We start from the raw sequence: 21,647 nt of genomic DNA, 5'->3' as shown, positions 1-21,647 counted from the left end.
CCCCTACCCTTCCTTCCCATGGTCTGTCCCTTCCCTTCCTCTGGGGCTCAGGCATGCCCCACCCCCCATCATGAAGGCTGTGGGGGGGCCTCATGAAGCCTGGGCATGCAAACACATAGGCCCCACTCTGCTGTCTCCTGGCAGAGAAGGAGCAGGGTTGGGTTGAAATTTGGGATTCCCGTTCCCAAGCCCATGTTTCACCTCACCTATCAACAAGATTGCACAGAGCTATGTGTAGCCCCAGGGATCTGGTCAGAGTCTAGGACCCAACTCTACACTACCTGCCACACCCTGAGCTGCTGCCCTGGGGGTCACAGGAGCAAGCAGAAGGTGGTGCAGCCAAGGGCAACTTCTGTTCCATGGGAAGCCCCCAGGCTGGTGGGCCAGCAGTCTTGGGAAGAACCTGGAGCCTACTGCTAGCACAGCAACATGCAAGTTACTGGGCTTCAGCTGGCATAAGGCAGAGCTCCTGCAGGAAGAGGACAGGAACTTCTCCTTCCTTGGTTCCTGAACCAGCATTTTATTTCATGCTGGGGCCTTTCAGTGAGGTGAAGCATTCACAGAAGGGGATGGGTCTGATCTGCAAAGGTGGCCCAGCTGATACCTGAGGCCAGTGGCACCACCCAACAGCATATCAGATATAGGGATCAAATGGGAGTGTCACTCTCCATGTCTGGGAGGCAGCAGGATGTCTGACCCAGGTTCACCACCCTTCTCCTTGCTCTGAGACAGGTGGTATAGCCACATTTAATTACCCTCATGCTCTCAAGAACACCTCGTCCCTGTGGCTGGAAGAATGAAAGCATCTCTCGTACTCCATAAGGAAGTCAACCTATCCAACAGTCAGGAAGGAGGATGCCAGGAAGGCGACAGTCCCATGTGCCAAAGGGAGGGGCTGAACTGGTTACTACTGCACCCAGGGCAAGTTCCAAGAAGTTCTCCTCTGACTGAGCAGAGATCTGCCTGGATAGCCCCTCACCAGAACATCCCACCCTGGCTCCACAGGACATGTCTCAGGAGACAAGGGCTTGAAGGGCAGCTTCCCTATGTGTTACACCACCACAGCCCTGCCTGGGAATCAGCAGACTCAGCCTCGCCCTGGAAGGCAGAGGCCAGACCTCTGCTGCTGCCATGTACTTTGACCTTCAGCAAGTTCTTTCTTCTGTAGGTTTGCCACCAGTTACAGAACCTGGAGGCCGGAGTGGATCTGGGGCCGCGAGAGTTTCTTTTCATTTTCCCAAAGATGTAAGTTTGCCTGAGTGTGAGTGACAGAGGTAAAGTGGACCAGAGTGGCTAGGTGCCAGGCAGCCCAGGGAAGGCCAGCTGTGGCAGTGAGCTTGCTCAAAAGCTGGCCTATCATGTCTGGCTCTCATGTCTGCTGGCCCCCACTGCCTGAGCAATCCTGTAAGCCTTTGATGCGGGGCTTCTGTTCTACATGCATAGGCCTCTGGACACTAAGGAAAGCTGGAGCTCACTTGGATGGGGGGGAGGGCAGTTTTATGGCTCCCAGAGTCTATTCACCATAGGATTAAGCCAGGTCAGGCTGAATCCTGACTGGAGCATTCTGCCAGCTCCACAGTACCTGGAGCCAAAGCTATGGAAATATTCATTTTGCTTAGACTTAGGCCTTATGGATGGGCTCACAGGATCAAGTCTCATTTGGGGCTGTGAGCCATGCTGCTCTCAGCACAAAGCCTCATTCCCTGCAGCTCAAAGAAACTGGTCTGTGCAGCCCAGGCCAAGAGCAGAATTGATCCGTTCCATACCTATGCCCAGCAGAGCCAAGAGGCTTGAGCCAGGCAGGAAGTGGAAGGAGCAGTTAACATCCAAGCTGGTCCTGTACAGGACTCCAGACCCCCTTACCTACCCTGTTCAAGGGCATGGCAAAATATGTGCAGGGGAAGCAGTAATATGCCACACTGAACATGATCAGCATTGTGGACCTAGGTCAGCCCCTGGGAGAGAAGTGGTCATCTGCTCAGGTTGCCTCATAGAAGAAGCTAGGTCTAAACAATGTAAGCAATGGAGAAATGGCAGTGACGTGGAGCCTGTGCCAGGCCTGAAGGATATACTCCAGGACCCTCATTTCCCCCAGGCTTAAAGGATTAAGGGTCAGGGAAATGAGGGAGCCACAATCCATGACCAGGAAGCCTAGGGCTATGTGTGCCGGGTCACATATTATGGCTCACCCATTTTCCTCTACTCCGAAACCTTTAATCTCCAAGCTAGAAGCCACGTGGCAAGGCATGGGGGTAATGGCAAGGGCCCCAGAGGAAGGGCCTTTTTCACCTGACCACTCCTTCCTGAGCTGGGAGCCAAGCACACAGAGGCCTAATTCTTCAGTGAATGAACAAAGGAATATATCAGAGAATGTAGTGATTGCACAGGAGAAGCCAGGATGTGTGTCAGCAGATCATGGGCAAGCCTATGGGCCTCACCTGGACCCAATTTTCTAGGTAAAATAAGAGACCTGAATAAGGTTACCTCCAGGGGCCTGGCCAGCTCTGACACTCTACCTGGCCGGGCCTGGATCACATTGACTCTCTGCAACCCCAGCCCTGAGGATCCCTCAGGAGCTCAAGATGAGCCCAGAGACTTGGGTAACCATGGGGCAGCCCTAGGAGAACTACCCGCAGGTGCAAGAGAGGCCTGGGGCTGGGGAGCCTCTGAGCAGCCACCAGAGCAGGGGCAGACAGAAAAAGCCAAGCTGCAGCAGTGAGGACACCACAGATGACTCCTCAGAGGGGAAAGCCCCATCTACCAGCCAAACACAAAGCCTCAGCTGAGTTCAAGGTCTGAAAAACATTGCCTGAGTGGCCAAGGTCTGGGCAAGTGCCAAAAACCAGGTCAGAGTTGGCCAAGAAATCAGTGCCCAACACCCAGTCAGGGCTGTTCCTCCATACAACCCTTTCCCCTGTCATAATTCTGCCTGCCATTCCTTAGGACCACCAGTGTATACGTGGGGATAACCCCAGCCCAGCCCCTCAAGCTGCAGGGTGAGCTGCAGGGTCTGGATGCAGACAGGCAAAGTAGGCATCAGGCTATGCAACAGCAGCCTAGCCTACTAAGTGGCCCTTCAGGGACTTGATTGTCATACCTCTAACAGAGGAGGAAGGCCAATATTCCAGTGAAGGATAGATTTTTTCCTAAAAAATCATCCAAGGAGTAGGTGTTGAATGAAATAGAGCCAAGGAGGCCAATGGAACACTCCCCCCAAAATTGGAGTGGAGGAGGAAGATTGTCAGTCACCTGATAACCCTATTCCAGCATGATGTGTGTACCTGGAGTACCTATAGAGTTCTGGGTACCTGGTTTGGACTTTTTCCCTAAGTCACCCTACATGCATGTACCTGCCACATACACTCCTACATGTCTGCCAAAGAGCTGAAGGAAGCTGGGAGGAGTCTGTCCTGAGGATGAATTTTCCCTCTCCTGAAGGGACCACAGTGGCAGGACAAGAGTAGAGACCATGTGAAGCGGAGTGGTGCTTCAGGGAGCCTGGAAAGCAAAGCCCTGACCTATCAACAGCCTCAAGCCCCCAATACCCCTGGTTCATGGCTAGCACAATGTGCTGTAGCTGCTGCTCTGACTTGACCTTGAGCAAGTTCCACTCCATGACCAGCTGGTGTGGCTCAGTGGTTGAGCATCAACCCATGCACCAAGAGGTCGCCGGTTCAATTCCCAGTCAGGGCACATGCCCAGGATGTGGGCCCAATCCCCAGAGGTGGGTATGCAGCAGGTGGCCAATCAATGTTCTCTCTCTCTCATTGATGTTTTTATCTCCCTCTCCCTTCCTCTCTCTCTAAAAATCAATAAAGAAAAAAAAAATATTTTTAAAGAACTGCCAGCATGACCCAGGTGGAGGTAAATGAGGACAGCTAGGTGGTCAAGGCTGGAGCAGCCTGCACTACACACCAAGAAAGAGAGCATTAGAGAACTGTCCCCTGGCCTGCCCCTTCCCAACCCAGGAAGCTGGGGCACAGGGAGATGAGGATGGGAAGAGATGGACAGACAGGAGAAACCATGCCACGAGCCCTACTTAATCTAAGTTCAACTGGAACTTGGGTGAGGGAAGCAGGGCTCAGGGAAGAGATCCGGAGGGAGAGCGACCATAGGCAGGAGTTATTCAGAAAAGCAGAGGAGACTTAGCTGACTCACTGTTCTAGCCACATTCCCTACCCCAGCTCTCTGGTAGCTGAGTGGTCCTGGTGCACCCCCTTGTGGCCAAAGGGAGGATGGCACTGCATCCTCTAGTTCTAGCTTTCTCTCAACACATCCTTCCAATTTAATCACTGCCTCAGCCTCCTGGTCTGCATCTCCCCTAGACATGGATCCCTGGTGGAGTAGACTGCAGGCACCCACAGAAACACGCAAGAATGTGACATAAAGAAGAAGGGAATAGCCCTGGCCAGTGTTGCTTGGTGATTAGAGTGTCGACATGTGCACTAAAGGGTCATGGGTTCAATTCCTGGTCCAGGGTATGTACCTGGGTTGCAGGTTTGATCCCTGGCCCCAGTTAGGGTGGGTGAGGGAAGCAACCAATTAATGTGCATCTCTCACATCGATGTTTCTCTCTCTCCTTTCTTCTTCCACTCTCTCTAAAAATCAGTGAAAAAATATCTTCAGTTGTGGGAAGGAGACAGGAGGAGGAGGAGAAATAAGGACAGGTCTGAGGTGGACATGAGTCTGGGAAAGCCAGAATAGAAATGAAGCAGTCTTGAGTCTGGTCTGGAGGGATTGGTCTGTCTTGTACTGGTGAAGACAGAGGCTTCTGAGGCATAAGACTGAAGAGGACAAAAAGGAAGCTTGAGCATCCTCAGTCCTCTACATTCTGGTTCTCCAGCTTGGCCAGATCCTCCCAAGTTTCCAAATCCCTTTATCCACCTCCCTACCTGGTTTCTAATATCCAATGCTACATCTAAAAAAAACAAGTGCTGCCAGGCCGGAGGGGCTCAGCTGGTTGTCATCCCATGCATTGAAAGGTTACCAATTCAATTCCTGGTCAGGGCACATGCCTGGGTTGTCAGTTTTGCTCCCCAGTCAGGGAGAGTATGAAAGGCAGCCAACTGATGTTTCTCTCTCACATCAATGTTTCTCTCTTTCTCTCTCTCTCTCTCTTTTCCTTGCTCTAAGTATGTCATTGGATGAGGATTTTAAATAAATAAATAAAGTGCTTAATAATCCAGAAACAGAACAGTTGAGGACATGGTGCACCCCTCTAGGATGGGGGTCTCAGCTTCTCTTCCTCTGTACCTCAAAGCCTAGTACCCTGCCAATATCAATAAAGCATTGTCACTTATCCAATCATAAAATATCTATTGAGCATTCACTAGGCAATGTGCTATTGAATCCTAACAACCTGCAATTGATTTTTTTCATTTTACAGGGGAGCAAACAACCTTCAAGGCGTTAAATCACATGCTTAGCATCATGCTGTTGGCCAGAAAGGGAGCCATGGTCTGCCTGAAGCCTGGCCTCACACAAAACTCAACCCTGACCCTGAGCAGGCACAGATGATTTACAAGAGAGACAATTACATTATGTGCATTCTTGATGTAGACCCCTCCTAAAAAGCTAGCGTGTGTCTGGCAACTGAGCCCAAAGCATGAGAACAGCCACAAGTTAGAAAAGGGGTCTGGGTCTATAGCAGGCACTCTGACCATGGCAGGAAGGGTGAGGGGGTGGCCTAACAGGGGGCCAGGCACAAAACTATTGGAGGTAGACCTGGGCCCTCAGAAACAGCAGTTCTGTTCCATCTCAAGTTTAATAGCCCTCATGCAGGAATAGTTCTGCTGCTTAGAAAGAAGAGAGAGAGCGAGAGAGAGAGAGAGAGAGAAGGGAGGGGGAAAGGGAAGGGAAGAAGGAAGGAAGGAACAAAGGAAGGAAGGAAGGAAGGAAGGAAGGAAGGAAGGAAGGAAGGAAGGAAGGAAGGAAGGAAGGAAGGAAAATAAATTCTAGAAGTGTTTTATGCAGAATGTTTTTTAAAATAAGGTGTTGAGCCTGGTTGGTATGGCTCAGTGGTTGAGTGTTAATCCATGCACTAAGAGGTCCTTGGTTCAATTTCCAGTCAGGGCACATGCCCAGGTTGTGGGCTCGATCCCCAGTGAGAGGCAAGCAGGAGGCAGTCAATCAATGTTCTTTCTTATTGATGTTTCTATTTCCCTCTCCCTCTCCCTTCCTCTCTCTCTAAAATCAATAAAGAAAGAAACAATTTTTTTAAAGGTGCCGGCGGCCCTGGCCGATTTGGCTCAGCCGTTAGAGTGTTAGCCAACAGACCAATGAGTTGCGGGTTCGATTCTGGTCAAGTGCATGTACCTCGGTTGTGGTTCATCCCCGGCCCTGGTTGGGGTCATGCAGGAAGCAGCCACTCAGTGTGTCCCTTTCACATCGATGTTTCTCTCTCTCTCTCTCTCTCTCTCTTCCTCCCACTCTATCTGAACAAAAGTGGAAAAATGTCCTCAAGTGAGGATTAAATAAATAAATAAATAAATAAATAAATAAATAAATAAAATAAAGATGTTGCCCTGGCCGGTTTTGCTCAGTGGTTAGAGTGTTGGCCCGCAGACCAGAGAGTCCCAGGTTCAGTTTCCGCTAAGTGCACGTACCTCGGTTGTAGTTTGTCCCTGGCGCCAGTTGGGGTTGTGTGGGTGGCAGCCATTCAATGTGTCTCTCTCATATTGATGTTTCTCTCTCTCTCTTCCTCCCTCTCTCCTTCCCGCTCTATCTGGAGATTTAAAAATGCAAAAATGCCCTCAGGTGAGGATAAATAAAATAAAGGTGTTGGGGCCTTTCCCTCTTTTCCATCCAGAAACACTGGTTATCCAGAAAGCATTTTTCTCTTCAAAGGTCCTGGATAGCTGACATTTGCCTATGCTGAGGCCATCTCAAAAGGCCCTAGGCATAAATAAGTTCAGACACTGGCACCATCTCAGAAACCAGACCCAAGAAATCATTGAGTAAATCCAAGAAAGAGCAAGTTCTGACACAACCCCCTGGGTAAAATGGGGGTTACCAGTTCCTATGTGGACTGTTACTGGCTTGACCATAAATAGCTTCCCAAATACTATCAGTCTAAATTATATATTAGTATAAGATGTAATCTTGTAAAGGGAATGCAAGGGGTGGGGCTAGGGATGAGGAGACAAATGAAAGAAAATGGCCAGGTGAGCGGTGAGCAAGGGAGCTGTACTTGGATAGGGGCCCTGGGGCTCTGGCCTAGGTGACGTGAAGTGTCCAGCCCTGGCCTGGGCCCTCACACACCATCCCCAGGGCTCTGAATCTTCAAGTGTCAAGAGAAGGGGCTTGATGAGGGTTCCCTAAGACTCAGACCAGCCCTACAATGCTGCAAACCAAAATCTGGAAGTCAAATTTTCAGGGTCACCAGCAGGGGGTCTCAGCTTGGACAGCTGTTGGGTGTACCTTCCCTTTGTTTACACCCAATGTTTTATTTTTCCTTATTTCAAATTCTTGTTTCCTTATTTTAGATGTCAAATGTTTTAAATTATAAAATATCTGACCATTGTAATACATTCAAACAATGGAAGGGTATATAAAATATAAATTAAAATATTCCCCTCTAGCCCAGCAGGTATGGCTTAGTGGTTGAGCGTGGACTTATGCACCAAGAGGTTGCCAGTTCCATTCCCAGTTAGGGCACGCCTAGGCTGTGGGCCCGATCTCTAGTAGGGGGTATGCAGGAGGCAGTCAATTGATGTTCTCTGTCATTGGTGTTTCTATTTCTCTCTCCCTCTCCCTTCCTCTGTCTCTAAAATCAATAAAGCAAAAATATTTTAAAAAAATAAAATAAAAGATTCCCCTCTGCTCTCCCCAGTCCTCCCCAGAGGCTGCCACTCTAAACAACTTGTATCTATGCTTCTGAACACTCTTCCACGTACATTCAACTAGTATTCTACTAAAATTGGAATATATTATAATTATGCTTTGCAACTTCTCACCTAACAGTGTATCTCTAAATCAGTCCTTATGGAACTTTAGGCTTTTGAGTACTTGCATAGTATTCCTGTGTAAGTACATTTGATGGTTTATTTAATCACACCCCTGTCGATGTATATCCTATTGGTTCTAACAAGTTACTGGTACCTAAAAGGCTGGCATGAACACCTCCATACATGCTATCTGGTGCTAATCTAGAGGATACAATTCTGTAAGTGGGGCTATGGAGTAACATAGTATATATACATCAATGTTAACAAGATGGTGAAAAAGGATCCACAATGAGTCACCTTCCAGTAACTTAACTTTTGGAATTTAAAAATATATATATTTAGTTAAAAAGAAAACAACAAAAAATATCACCTTGGCCACTCATGCAGGAGGTGGCACGGCAGGCATCGGGAGGGGAACTCCTGGGCTGCTGTTCTCCCTGCTCCACTGGCCCAATTAAGCTCCATGCCAGGTGTCCTCATCAGGCACACTTATGTCCACTTGTGTGCACTTGGCCCATCATTGGGGCTGTTCTCCAGCTTCCTAGCAGGACTCACGGGCAGGACTAGGCTTCTAAGAGAGGCTTGCCCTGACTACAAGCCAATAGATGGCCAGGCGTGGGCTGAACCACTGCCAGCTAGTGTACTGATGACTTCCACATTGGTATCTTAAGAGCTACTTCTCCTAAGCTCCAGGCCCACACAGCCACTTCCCTCAGACACTCTGATTCAGCACATGTGAGACAGAACACCTCTTCTTCCACCACCCCATCCATGTCCCAAACCTCCTCCTCCTTTGGTGGTCCCTATCTCAGAAGCAGCTCCAGTCACCTAAGTCAGAAGCCTGACTTCTAACCTCTCACACCCTCATATCTAATAAAAATTGGCCCAGCCGCCCTGGCTGGTTTGGCTCAGTGGTTACAGTGTCGGCCTGCAGACCAGGGAGTCCCATGTTCATTTCTGGCCAAGGGCACGTACCTCAGTTATGGTTTGTCCCCGACCCCAGTTGGGGTTGTGCAGGTGGCAACAAATCGATGTGTCTCTCTCACATCGATGTTTCTCTCTCTCTCTCTCTCTCTCTCTCTCTCTCTCTCTCTCTCTCTCTTTCTCTCTCTCTCCCCTCCCTCCCCCTCTCATTCTGTCTGAAGATAAATGTAAAAATATCCTCGGGTGAATATTTTTTTAAAAATTGGCCCAGCCTGACCAGTGTTGCTCAGTGGTTGAGCATCCACCCATGCACCAAGAGGTCACCAGTTCAATTCCTGGTCAGGGCACATGCCCAGGTTGTGGGTCAAATCCCCGGTGGGGGGCATACAGGAGGCATGTTCTCTGTCATCAATGTTTTTATCTTTCTCCCTCTCCCTTCCTCTCTATAATCAATAAAGAAAAAAACTTGTTTTAAAAATTGGCCCAATCCTGTGTGCTTCATCCCCTAAACTGGTCTATGACCCAGTCCTTCATCTCCCCAGATACCACTCCTGCCCACATTCTCTCACCTGAAAAGGTGGAATAGCTGCCTGCCTCCAGCCTGCCTCCTTCTAAATTCATCCTCCAGAGTCCCAGACCAAATTTCTAACTGCATTATACCACCAATCTCCACCCCCCACAAACCCCTCCTTCTTCATCCACGGAGGGATCAAGTCCAAGCTGGCTCATGGCAGCAAGATATCCCTCCTGCCTACCCCTAGTCTCCCCTCCTGCTCTGAGGCCTCACTCTCTTGCAGCAACAGCAAGCTGGAAGAGGAACAAACAAGGCAGCAGGCTGTCATGATCAATACCAATGACCATGCCAGATCCTCATTCATGGGGCATCAGGGGTCTCTTTATGCAGTGATGTCATTGCCCAGGGCAGTCTGGACAATATAGGTCCTTAAACACTGAGGGGAAAACTTCAGGTATGTGTGGGGCCCACAGTCTCATAGCTCAGAGACTCAACACACTTGTTCCCTTCATTTCACAGTTATCACCTTTGACAGACCCTTATCCCAGTGTCCCCTGAGCTCTTCCCTCTTGCTTGTGGTCACTGGATGGTCAGGACTGTATTATCTCTTCTTCTGGACCAGATCTGACTCTGAGGGAATTTGGATTGAGGTAAACTCGTGTTCTGTCCAAGCTGTAGTTGTCTAAGTTCACTAACTCAACATTGTCTCCTTTGACAAACAAAATAGAACATACAAAATGTTTCCAGGCAAGAACATAAACAGAAAATCTTAGACAACATTTCCCATACATTATCCTTGACCTATCCTTGAAGAATGTGTCTTCTCTTTTTTAAAAAATCACAACCCTCATCCCTCCTGAGCTGCATGTCCTTCCAAGACACCCAAGCCCTTCCATGAACTAGCTGATAGACCTACCCTCACTTAGCCCCTGCACATCCCTGGCACGTGCTCTACTTTCTCTTTCCACTTTCTGAAGCTCCTCTGACACTCCATGCAGTTTCATGTTTCTGAGACTGCTAATGCCATTCCTTCTTCCCATTCCTTTCCCTGGCTAATTTTTTTTTTAAAATTTTGGTAACAGTTTTACTGAGATATAATTCGCATACCATACAATTTGCCCACTTAAGTGTACAATTCAATGATTTTCAGTATGTTTACATAGCTGTGTGACCATCACCACAAGCAATTTTAGAACATTTCATCACCCCAAAAAGAAACCTTATACCTTTTTTTTTTTTTTTTTTTTTTTTTTATCCTCACCCGAGGACATTTTTCCATTTTTTTGTTCAGATAGAGCGGGAGGGAGAGAGAGGAAGAGAGAGAGAGAGAAACATCGATGTGAAGGGACACATCGAGTGGCTGCCACCCGCACGACCAACCAGGGCCGGGGACAAACTGCAACCGAGGTATGTGCCCTTAGCGGGAACCGAACCCGGGTCTCTCCGGACCGCAGGCCGACGCTCCAACCGCTGAGCCAAACCGGCCAGGGCGAAACCTTATACCCTTTAACTGTCACCTCTCATGTGCTCCCATTGCCCCAAAATGTACCTTGCACCTACTGTACATTCAATGCTGTTTTGTTTTTTTTCATCCTCACCCGAGGACATTTTTGCATATTTCTTCAGATAGAGCAGGAGGGAGAAAGAGAGAAAGAGAAACATCAATGTGAGAGAGACACATCGACTGGTTGCCACCCACAGGACCCCAACCAGGGCCGGGGACAAACTGAAACCGACAAACATGCCCTTATCAGGAACCGAACCTGGGACTCTCTGGTCCGCGGGCCAACGCTCTAACCGCTGAGCCAGACTGGCCAGGGCCAATGCTGTTTTGATGTTCATCAGTCTGCCCATTAGGCAGGCACATTTGCCCCCAAGCAAGGCCTATGTGACATGTTTTCATTACCCACTCCAGGCCCAGCCTGGTGCCTGCTTCCTAGGAGTGACAGGAAGGAACAACCACTGTGGGAGCACCTGGCCTCTCTGATGGCTCACTTGGCACCAGGCCCTGTGCTTATATTTCACTAATATCTCAGAGAGCTCCTATTAATATCCCCAGTGTGGCTTAGTGGTTAAGCATCGGCCCATGCACCAAGAAGTCACTGGTTTGATTCCCCCGGTCAGGACACATGCCCAAGTTGTGGGCCTGATCCCCAGTGGGGGGCATGCAGGAGACAGCCAATGTTCTCGCTCATTGATATTTCTATCTCTCTCTCCCTCTTCCTTCCTCTCTCTAAAAAACCAATAAAGAAAAAAAAAATATTCCCATTGTACTGAGATTAAATGACTTGCCTAAGGTCAAAAAGCAATAAGTGGCTGAGATGAGATTAGTTCATCAATAAGCTCTGCTCTGTCTATACACTGTCTCTACCCATCCACTCCAAGCACTGTCATCAGTTTATAGCTCCTCTCTCCTCTGTTCTCATTAAAGTCACCAATGACCTCTGAATGGAAGGCTGTCTAACTGTATTTCAATCTCTTGATCATGTTTGACATTCACCACCCCCTCTATTTCAGGTTCTCCCCTGTGGCTACCCACCTCTCAGGGGCTGCCTTTGGCCTTCTGGCAGGACTATGTCTTTTACCTCATCCTTACTTAATAGAAGCCCTTCCTGGTGGAGGGTTTCATCCATTTTGGGCCTCTACTCTTCTGACTCTATACACTCTCTTGGGGTCAATGGCCACACTTCTATCCTGATTCTCCAAGCTGTCTCCCAAGCTCAGACTTCACACCTGAGCACCAGAAACAGCCTCCACATCTCCAATCAAATAAATGGTTCACAGATCCTTCAGTCCCATCTTCTCACTCTTTCTCCAACTTGTTTCTTCTACATTCCACCATAATTTCACTCTGCCACCTTACACAATTGCCTAAACCAAAGATGATGACATCAGCCTTGACTCACTCTTCCTCAATCTCTTTATCAAATCCTCAAGTCCTTTCAATTTCTCTTCCTAATTTCACACACACACAATGCTCCCTGCCAATGCCTGAGAACAGACTGCCATCATCTCTGGCCTGGATTACTAGAAGACCCTGCAAACTGTTCATCCCACCTCCAATGTAGCCCCTACTTCCAATCCACTTTCCTTTTCTTTTTGTAGTGGACAACTTCCAGATGTTTATTGCCAGGACCTTCTACTCAGTGTGAAATGAAAATCCAAACAAATGCCATGCTCTTCTCCTGCATCTGCTATCTTGACCAGAAGACTCTCCAATCCACTTTTAAAACTACAGATACATTCTAAAGTACAAGTCCAATAGTTTTACCCTCCCGTCAGCGGCACTCAGGAAAAAGCACTTCCCATGGCTTTTGCAATCCTTCAAGAGCTGATCTCTCACAATCTAGCCACACCACAATTAGTACTGAATGACTTGCCACTCCTGGAAGACATCAACTACACTTGCATCTGCAGTTTCATGTGACTGGCAACTGGGCAAGCCCAGTCTGGAGTCTTGCTTTCTTCTTTCCATATTAGACTGTCTCTTGTGAAATAATGTTAAAATGCAGAAGGAGATGTTGTAATGAACAGAAGACAAGTGACTCAGGATGGAGAGGGATAAAGTGTTCTAAAAGACAGCCAGCATATCACACATGGGAGCTCTTCAACCATGGTTCACAATTTTCTAACTCACTGGCTCTCCCCTTCCTGAATGTTAATCATGTTTCTTTTCTTTTTTTTTTAACCTCAGCTGAGGAATTTTTTTTTTTTTTTTTTTTTTTTTGCATTTATCTTCAAATAGAGCAGGAGGGAGAAAGGAAGGAAGAGAGAGAGAGAAATATCGATGTGAAAGAGACACATCAAGTGGTTGCCACCCACACAACCCAACCAGGACCGGGGACAAACTGCACCCGAGGTAAGTGCCCTTAGCGGGAACCAAACCCGAGACTCTCTGTTCCGCGGGCCGACACTCTAACCGCTGAGCCAAACCGGCCAGGGCTTAATCATATTTCTTTTTTTTTTAATCCTCACCCAAGGACATTTTTCCATTTTTTGTTCAGATAGAGTGGGAGGGAGAGAGAGGAAGAGAGAGAGAGAGAAACATCGACGTGAAAGGGACACATCGAGTGGCTGCCACCTGCACGACCAACCAGGGCCAGGGACAAACAGCAACCGAGGTATGCACCTTTAGCGGGAACCAAACCCGGGACTCTATGGACCACAGGTTGACGCTCTAACCACTGAGCCAAACCGGCCAGGGCAATCACATTTCTTTACAACAGGAAGGAGATGTCCTGACTGGCCCAAGTGTCAGGTAGTACCTGCATTCCAAATTAGGAAACTGGCTTCTGGTACCACTAGCAAGCTATCTGCTTTTCTGTATTTTCCAAATTTCTGAGTAATAAAAGAACTAATCCATAGAAAAATCCTAGAAACAATGACCAACCCAGTAGCAATGAGAACCCTTTGGACTCAAATTATGGTCTCTAAATATCAGTTTTCAATAAAAAGAACCAGGTCCCCTAAGAGAAATGATGACTCTAGGTCTGGGTCAGTAAATGCACAAAATAAGATGCGAACATACTGTTATCCAGAAGTAAGGAAGCTCTCAAAGTCTACAAGGTTGTGTCAAAAAGACTTAGCAGGCTATTGAATAAGCTCCCACTGGCGAAGGGCCCATTTGAACATCACAACAAATATATTAACATCCATACTGCATTACACTAAAACAAAAAGAATAACAAACCTCATTCATCATCTTTGGAGGATGTTAGAAAACAAATTATTATTTGGAAAGCTGGTATATATGGGAAAGAATCAAGCATTTATCCTGCCTCTCCTATGTAGACTGTATTTCAGAGTAACCAAGTAGTGGATTACTGTTTCCAGGTATAAAAGTATTCAAACTAGCAACTGCAGAAGGAAACACACAAAATCACCATTCTGCAAGCCCTATTAAAATAATGATTCTAGGACTTCCGGTCAAGATGGCGGCATAGGTAAACGCGGTATCACGTCCTCCCACAACCACATCAAAGTTACAACTAAACTACAGAACAACCATCATTCAAAACCGCCTGAAATCAGGCTGAATGGAAGTCCTACAACTACGGAATTAAAGCAGCAGCCACATCCAGACTGGTAGGAGGGGCAGAGGGGCGGAGGGCCGGTGGAGACCCCTGGTCCCACACCCACGTGTGGCGGATAAAAATCAGGATACCTCGGCTGGGAAGGTCCTCCCTGAGGACTGAGGGGTCCCCGTCCCACACCAGGTGCCCTGCTCAGGGTTCCAGTGCCAGGAATAGAAGTCCCCATAACTTCTGGCTGGAAAAACCAGCAGGAACTGAGGCTCAGGGAAGCTGAAGCGGCTGGAGCCCCAGGAAGCTCCTTAAAGGGTCCCCGCACACGAGCTTATCAGACTCTCTCCCTCTAAGATTGGAGGGGAGGCAGCTCGAGGGGCACCAGAGACATACAGGGAAGAACTGAGCTGTTTGGCACTGGAGTGAAGGCTGGAGAGGGGGCTTTCTCCGGAACAAACATGCTGTCAGAGGCCTTTGTTCCTTTGGTGAGCCCTTCCCTGGGGTGGCAGACAGTCGCCATATCTGGGACTCCAGCAACCTGGCTCACACTGGTTGCCCCGCCCTGGTGACTCCCTGAGGCTCCGCCCCACCCAACTTTCAGGCCCGCCCAAGCTGTTGCCAGTTGCTTAACCATAGGATTGGCCTGTCTTGGATCCTGCTTCAGGTTTTCCTAAATTCTCTCATACAAGCAGCATCTGGCCTCAGATAGCCCATACCTCTCATTAAGTAATACACAGAAACAAACACAGGGAGGCAGCCAAAAAGAGGAGACAAAGAAACAGGTCCCAAATGAAAGAACAGAACAAAACCCCAGGAAAAGAACTAAGCAAAATGGAGATAAGCAACCTAACAGATGCTGAGTTCAAAATACTGATTATAAGGATACTCAATGAACTCAGTGAGAACCTCAGTGAACTTAGTGAGGGCCTCAAGAGCATAAAAAAGGACCAGTCAAAAATGATGGATGCACAGTCAGAAATGAAGGAGGCATTAACTGAAATAAAGAATAATTTACACAGCTTCAATAGTAGAGTACGTAAATCCAAGGAGCAAACCATCGATTTGGAAAATAAGGAAGCAAAAAACGCCCAATCAGAACAGCAAAAAGAAAAAAGAATCCAAAAAAATGAGGATAGTGTAAGGAGCCTCTGGGACAACTTCAAGCGTGCCAACATTCGCATCTTGGGGGTGCCAGAGGAGAAGAGCGAGAACAAGAAATCGAAAACCTGTTTGAAACAATAATGGCAGAAAACTTTCCTAACTTGGTGAAGGAAACAGACATACAAGTCCAGAAAGCACAGAGAGTCCCACACAAGATGAACCCCAAGAGGCCCACATCAAGACACATCATCATCAAAATGCAAAAGGTTCAAGACAAAGACAGAATCTTAAAAGCAGCAAGAGAAAGGCAGCTAGTTACCTACAAGGGAGTTCCCATAAGGCTGTCAGCTGATTTCTCAAAAGAAACTTTGCAGGCCAGAAGGGAGTGGCAAGAAATATTCAGAGTGATGAAAAGCAAGAACCAACAACCAAGATTACAGGATAGCTGCAAAGCTGTGATTTAGAATCAATGGCCATATAGTTTCCCAGACAAGGAAAAGCTAAAGGAGTTAATCACCACCAAACCATTATTATATGAAATGTTGAAGGGTCTTCTTGAAGAAAAAGATAAAAAATATGAACAAACAAAATGGCAATGAATACATATCTATGGACAATGGAATCTACAAACAAAATGAACAGGTAGAACAGAAACATTCTCATAGATACAGAGAACATTTTGTTGGTTGCCAGATGAGAGGGGGGTTGGGGGAATGGGTGAAAAAGGTGAAGGGATTAAGAAGCACAAATTCATTGCTAGACTGACAAACCTCAAAGGGAAAGGGGTTGGGGAGTGGGAAGAAATAAACCAAAGAACTTATATGCATAACCAATGGACACAGACAATAGTGTGGGAAAAGGCGGGAGGAGGGTGGGAGTGGGGAGGAGGGAGTCAATGGGGGAAAAATGTGGAACATCTGTAATACATTCTACATTCAATAATAAAGATTTAAAAAAAAAATAAAATAAAATAATGATTCTAGGCAATAAATGTCAATGATTCCTTATGTCACAAAAAGAGAAACAACTAGATAGTATGTGCCTCCCAATAGAAGTACAAATATTACTTATTAAATATTCTTTTGAAAAAGCTAATCTAATTAAGCATCTGTGTAACTACTAATTTACAGGAAAAATAAGGGACAGAGGAACGTGTTAAACTAGACAGCAGGGATATAATCAGCAAAATTGAGATGGAGGGAAAATCTATATATCAAATAAGCTGGCTTCTTCAATAAATAAAAGGAGCCCCGCCAATATGGCTCAGTGGTTGAGCATCAGCCCATGCACCAAGAGGTCACTGGTTTGATTCCTGGTTAGGGCACATGCCCAGGTTGTGGGCCAAATCCCCAGTGGGTTGCATGCAGGAGGTGGCCAACTGATGTTCTCTCTCATTGATGTTTCTATCTCTCTCTCCCTCTCCATTCCTCTCTCTCTAAAAATCAATAAAGAAAAAAAATAATAATTAAAAATAAATTAATAAAAGGAAAACTAAGAGAGACAGAGAACCTATACATTAAAAGACTTGAGACAGCATCATATTTGGATCCTGATGGAAACAAACTATATTTTAACAATTTGAGACAAAGAAATCTGAACACTTAAAAGGATATTTGATGACATTAACAAGTTATTGTTTATTCTTTTAAAGGATGAATAATAGTATTGTGGTTTGGTTTTGGTTTTGTTTTTTTTATCCTCACCCGAGGACAGTTTCCCATTTTTTTGTTCAGGTAGTGTGGGAGGGAGAGAGAGGAACAGAGAGAGAGAGAGAAACATCGATGTGAAAGGAACACATCGAGTGGCTGCCACCCGCATGACTGATCAGGGCCAGGGACAAACTGCAACTGAGGTACGCACCCTTAGTGGGAACCGAACCCGGGTCTCTCAGGACCGCAGGTCGACACTCTAACTACTGAGCCAAACCAGCCAGGGCTGTTTTTTTAAATTAGTCTTGACCTGCCTGGCCAGTGTGGCTCAGTGGATTGAGCACTGTCCCATAGACTGAGAGGTCTTGATTCAATTCCCAGTCAGGGCACATCCCTATTTTCATCGCAGCATTATTTACAATAGCCAAGATATGGAAGCAACTTAAGTGTCCACTAATAGACCACTGGATAAAGAAGATGTGGTAGCCCTGGCCGGTTTGGCTCAGCGGTTAGAGCGTCGGCCTGCGGTCCTGAGAGACCCGGGTTCGGTTCCCGCTAAGGGCGCGTACCTCGGTTGCAGTTTGTCCCCGGCCCTGGTCGGTTGTGCGGGTGGCAGCCACTCGATGTGTTCCTTTCACATCGATGTTTCTCTCTCTCTCTGTTCCTCTCTCTCCCTCCCACTCTACCTGAATAAAAAAAAAATAGAAAAAATGTCCTCCGGTGAGGATAAAAAAAAAAAATAAAAAAATAAATAAATAAAAAAAAAAAAAAGAAGATGTGGTATATATACATACAATAGAATACTACTCAGCCATAAAAATGAATGAAATCTTACTATATGCGACAACATGGATGGATCTAGAGGGTATTATCCCAAGTGAAATAAATCAGACAGAGAAAAACAAATACCATATGATTTCACTTATATGTGGAATCTAAAAAACAAAATAAATGAACAAACAAAACAGAAACTAATTAATAGATAAGAAGAACAAACTGATGGTTGCCAGGTGGGAGGGGGGTTAGGGGCTGGGTGAATAAATGAAGGGATTAAGAAGTACAAATTGGCAGTTACAAAATCGTCACTGGGATGGAAAGTACAGCATAAGGAATATGGTTAATAATGTTATAATAACGATGTATGGTGTCAGATAGGTACTAGACTTGTCACGGGGATCACTTTATACGTTATATAAATGTCTAATCACTATGTTATACACCTGAAACTAATAGAATATTAAATGTCAACAGTAACTGAAGAAAACACATTATACATCTCTTATTTATATTTTTTTCCCTTACATAACAATTTGGCATTTTACATGCCAATAAAAAACTAAAATTCAGCCTGGCCTGTGTGGCTCAGTGGATTGAACATCGTCGCATGGACTGAGAGGTGCCAGTTTGATTCCCAGTCAGGGCACATGCCCAGGTTGCAGGCTTGATCCTGCATGAGGGGGCATGAAGGAGGCAGCTGATCAATGTGTCTCTCTCACATCGATGTTTCTCTCTCTCCCTTTCTCTAAAAAATAAATAAAAATATATATTTTAAAAATTAAAATACTATTTTAATTATTATATGACTGCACCATAATCTACTTAATCAATTTTCTATCATTATTTCTTATTTAGATGGACTCTAATATTTAGTTGAATAAATAAATAGCTTTTTAACTTTTGCCCTCGCTGGTTTGGCTCAGCAGTTAGAGCACTGGCCTGAGGACCAGAGAGTCCTGGGTTCGGTTTCCGCTAAGGGCACGTACCTCGGTTGCAATTTGTCCCCAGTCCCAGCTGGGGTCATGTGGGTGGCAGCCAGTCGATGTTTCTCTCTCTCTCTCTTCCCTCCTCTCTCCCTCCCACTCTATCTGAAGATAAATGCAAAAATGTGCTCAGGTGAGGATTAAAAAAAAAAAAGACAACATCATTTAACAAAGTATCTCAGTTCTTATGGCATAAAATAGGTGCTCTATAATTGTATGTTGAATAAATGTAAACATTCAAAGTAACACTGTATGTTTTCTTTTTGTAGATATCTGACCCACCTCCCCCTTCCCCACAATCTGAGACCCAGTTCCCAGAAGGTACTCAACACATCAAGAAACACTCAGAGCTGGAAAGACTTTTTATGACCATCCAACTTTTCTGTCCCCTCACCAAAGTGGGTAGGACCTCTCCAGGTTCTTTCTCCAACCTCTGAGAAAAGATAATCAAGCAAGATAGACAATGGAGGACACCTGGAATTCAGAGATGCTCAGAGACCGAGTTCTAGCAGAAAAGGTCAATAGCCCTGGCCGTTTTGGCTCAGCGGTTAGAGTGTCGGCCCGCGGACCGGAGAGTCCCAGGTTCAGTGCCTGCTAGGGGCACGTTCCTCAGTTGCAGTTTGTGCTGCCCCCCCACCTCAGTCTATCTGAAGATAAATGCAAAAATGTCCTCAGGTGAGGTTTAAAAAAAAGAAAAAGTCAATAGCAGATGCCCTGCTGGAGTGGAACCCAGGGAGGAAAGCTAGGGTGTGGTGGAGGGTCTCCACTTGCCCTGGCTTGCAGAACACATAAACACCCTCAGCCCAATGTGCTGCACCTTCTGAGAAATGTCAAAATACCTGAAACATGTTCTTTGGAAATCTCATCATTTCAGGACACAGCTACAGATCTCACTAGGCACCACAGGCTTCCTTGGTGTTCTCTTCCCACTTCCCTTCCGCTTCCCTTTCCCCTTTCCCCTTCCCCTACCCCTTCCCCTTCCCCTTTGGGATGGAGAGGCAAAAACATCCAGAAACAAAGGCCTGGAGGCCAGGACTCTGGTGTCACCTTCAGAAGCAGAGAAGGCCTTTCTGTAGAGGACAAAATGGGGTTCTGATCACTTCTTCCTGCTTCTGGTTATCCTTAGCCCCTGAAAGTCCTGAGTATCTCTGGCATAGAAGGTCCCCCAAATCCCAAACTCTATTTCAAGAAACATCTAGGAAAACAGCACAAACACCACAGGGGCTGTAATTGGGTAGAGGGGACAACATTCTGGTCTAGCATGGCCACAAAGAGGTTCTAAGATGGGGTTCCACTGGGGCTGGGCCTTAAAGGGTGGAAGTCACTGGGCTTCATGGGGGCAAGAAGAAAGCAGAGGAAATGGCAGGTTCGAATAGTACTGAAAACAAGAACATTTACTCAGCGTTTACACTGTGCTTGGTGCTGAGCTAAGTGTTTTACACATAAAAGTTTGTTGACATTTCACAACCTTCTGAGATAGGTACTATTAACATACTAAATGAAGAACTCAAGGTCCAAAGGGGTTAAATAATTTGTCTAAGGTTAATCCAGTAATTGGCAGGGCTGGGATTCAAATTCAGATTTGTCTAACTCTGAAGACCACCACACTATGTGCACCAAGAGCTGGAGGAATGGCTTGTGTGAGAGAAAGGAATACATGTGAAAGAGCAAGGGAATCCCTGAATGTCATTAGGTCTGTATGGTGGTCCATAAGGGGCCTATGTCCCAAGAAGTGTTGCAGAAATAATGGCCTAACATGTTTACGGAAGATGATGTAGGGTCTTGCTGGGAAGATGGGTACCCTGTGGCCTCAGAAGCTGGAGGGGGGGGGGGGGGGGGAGTCAGGTAGGGATAGGGAGGAGTCAGCAGCAAGTATGAGGAAAGCCTAGAAGAGAAACAAGTTTACCAAATGCCAGTTGGTAATCAATGGAGGTTCACCTTCAGATTTAAGCAAAGATCTTCCTCCAGTCCCAGTCAGTCCACAAAACTCACATTAAGTGCCAACTGTATGCCAGACCCTACCCAGAGAGCCTCCCTGTTTCTCCTCCTTTCCCAACAGTGAGGACAATCAGGTTGCTGGTAGACTCTTACAACACAGCACCCTAAGTGCTCTCCTGTCTTTCCCCACTTCCACTCCCATAAAGGAGGTGAACAACCTTTTTTGAACATTTATGTTAAAACCATAAAGTCCACAATTGTATTTTAACTTCAATAAGTTTTAAAAATTAAAGGTATGTGTTTTTACATTAATGCAAGGTAAACAAAAACTAGTGTGTTTTTTTTTAACTTAGCTCACTTTTATTCATTCATTCATTTGGTACCTGCTCCTAGTGGGAACAGAACCTGGGACTCTCTGGTCCGCAGGCCGACGCTCCAACCACTGAGCCAAACCATCCAGAGCTTCTTTTTTTTTTTTTTCCCCCCACTTTTAACCTCAATACATTTTTTATTTGAAATTTTTCTCCAAAGGGTTAATCATCTGGTCATCTTCCCCCTCCAGCTACCGTGAGACTAGTTCAAGAGTACACTTGGGGGTCAGGGATGGGAACTCACATTCCATCCACTGCGCCCTTCAATACCACCTGGGGGAGGTAGAGGAGGCAAAGACTGGAATCAGGGGCATCTCTAATTCGGTAAAAAATTTTTTTTATCCTTACCCGAGGACATTTTTCCATTTTTTATTCAGATAGAGCAGGAGGGAGAGAGAGAGAAACATCAACGTGAAAGGG

The 21,647-nt window shown here is 46.4% G+C and overlaps 1 protein-coding gene across 1 annotated transcript in view; it reads right to left on the bottom strand.

Annotated features, from left to right (window-relative positions):
- Positions 1–21,647, bottom strand: part of ATP6V0D1 (ATPase H+ transporting V0 subunit d1) — a 47,409-nt gene that overhangs the window by 24,622 nt on the left and 1,140 nt on the right. The window lies entirely within an intron of this gene.

This window comes from Molossus molossus, unplaced genomic scaffold (assembly GCF_014108415.1).
Source record: "Molossus molossus isolate mMolMol1 unplaced genomic scaffold, mMolMol1.p scaffold_m16_p_21, whole genome shotgun sequence".
Classification (NCBI taxonomy): Eukaryota; Metazoa; Chordata; class Mammalia; order Chiroptera; family Molossidae; genus Molossus; species Molossus molossus.
This window is presented reverse-complemented; position numbering and strand designations above follow the sequence as displayed.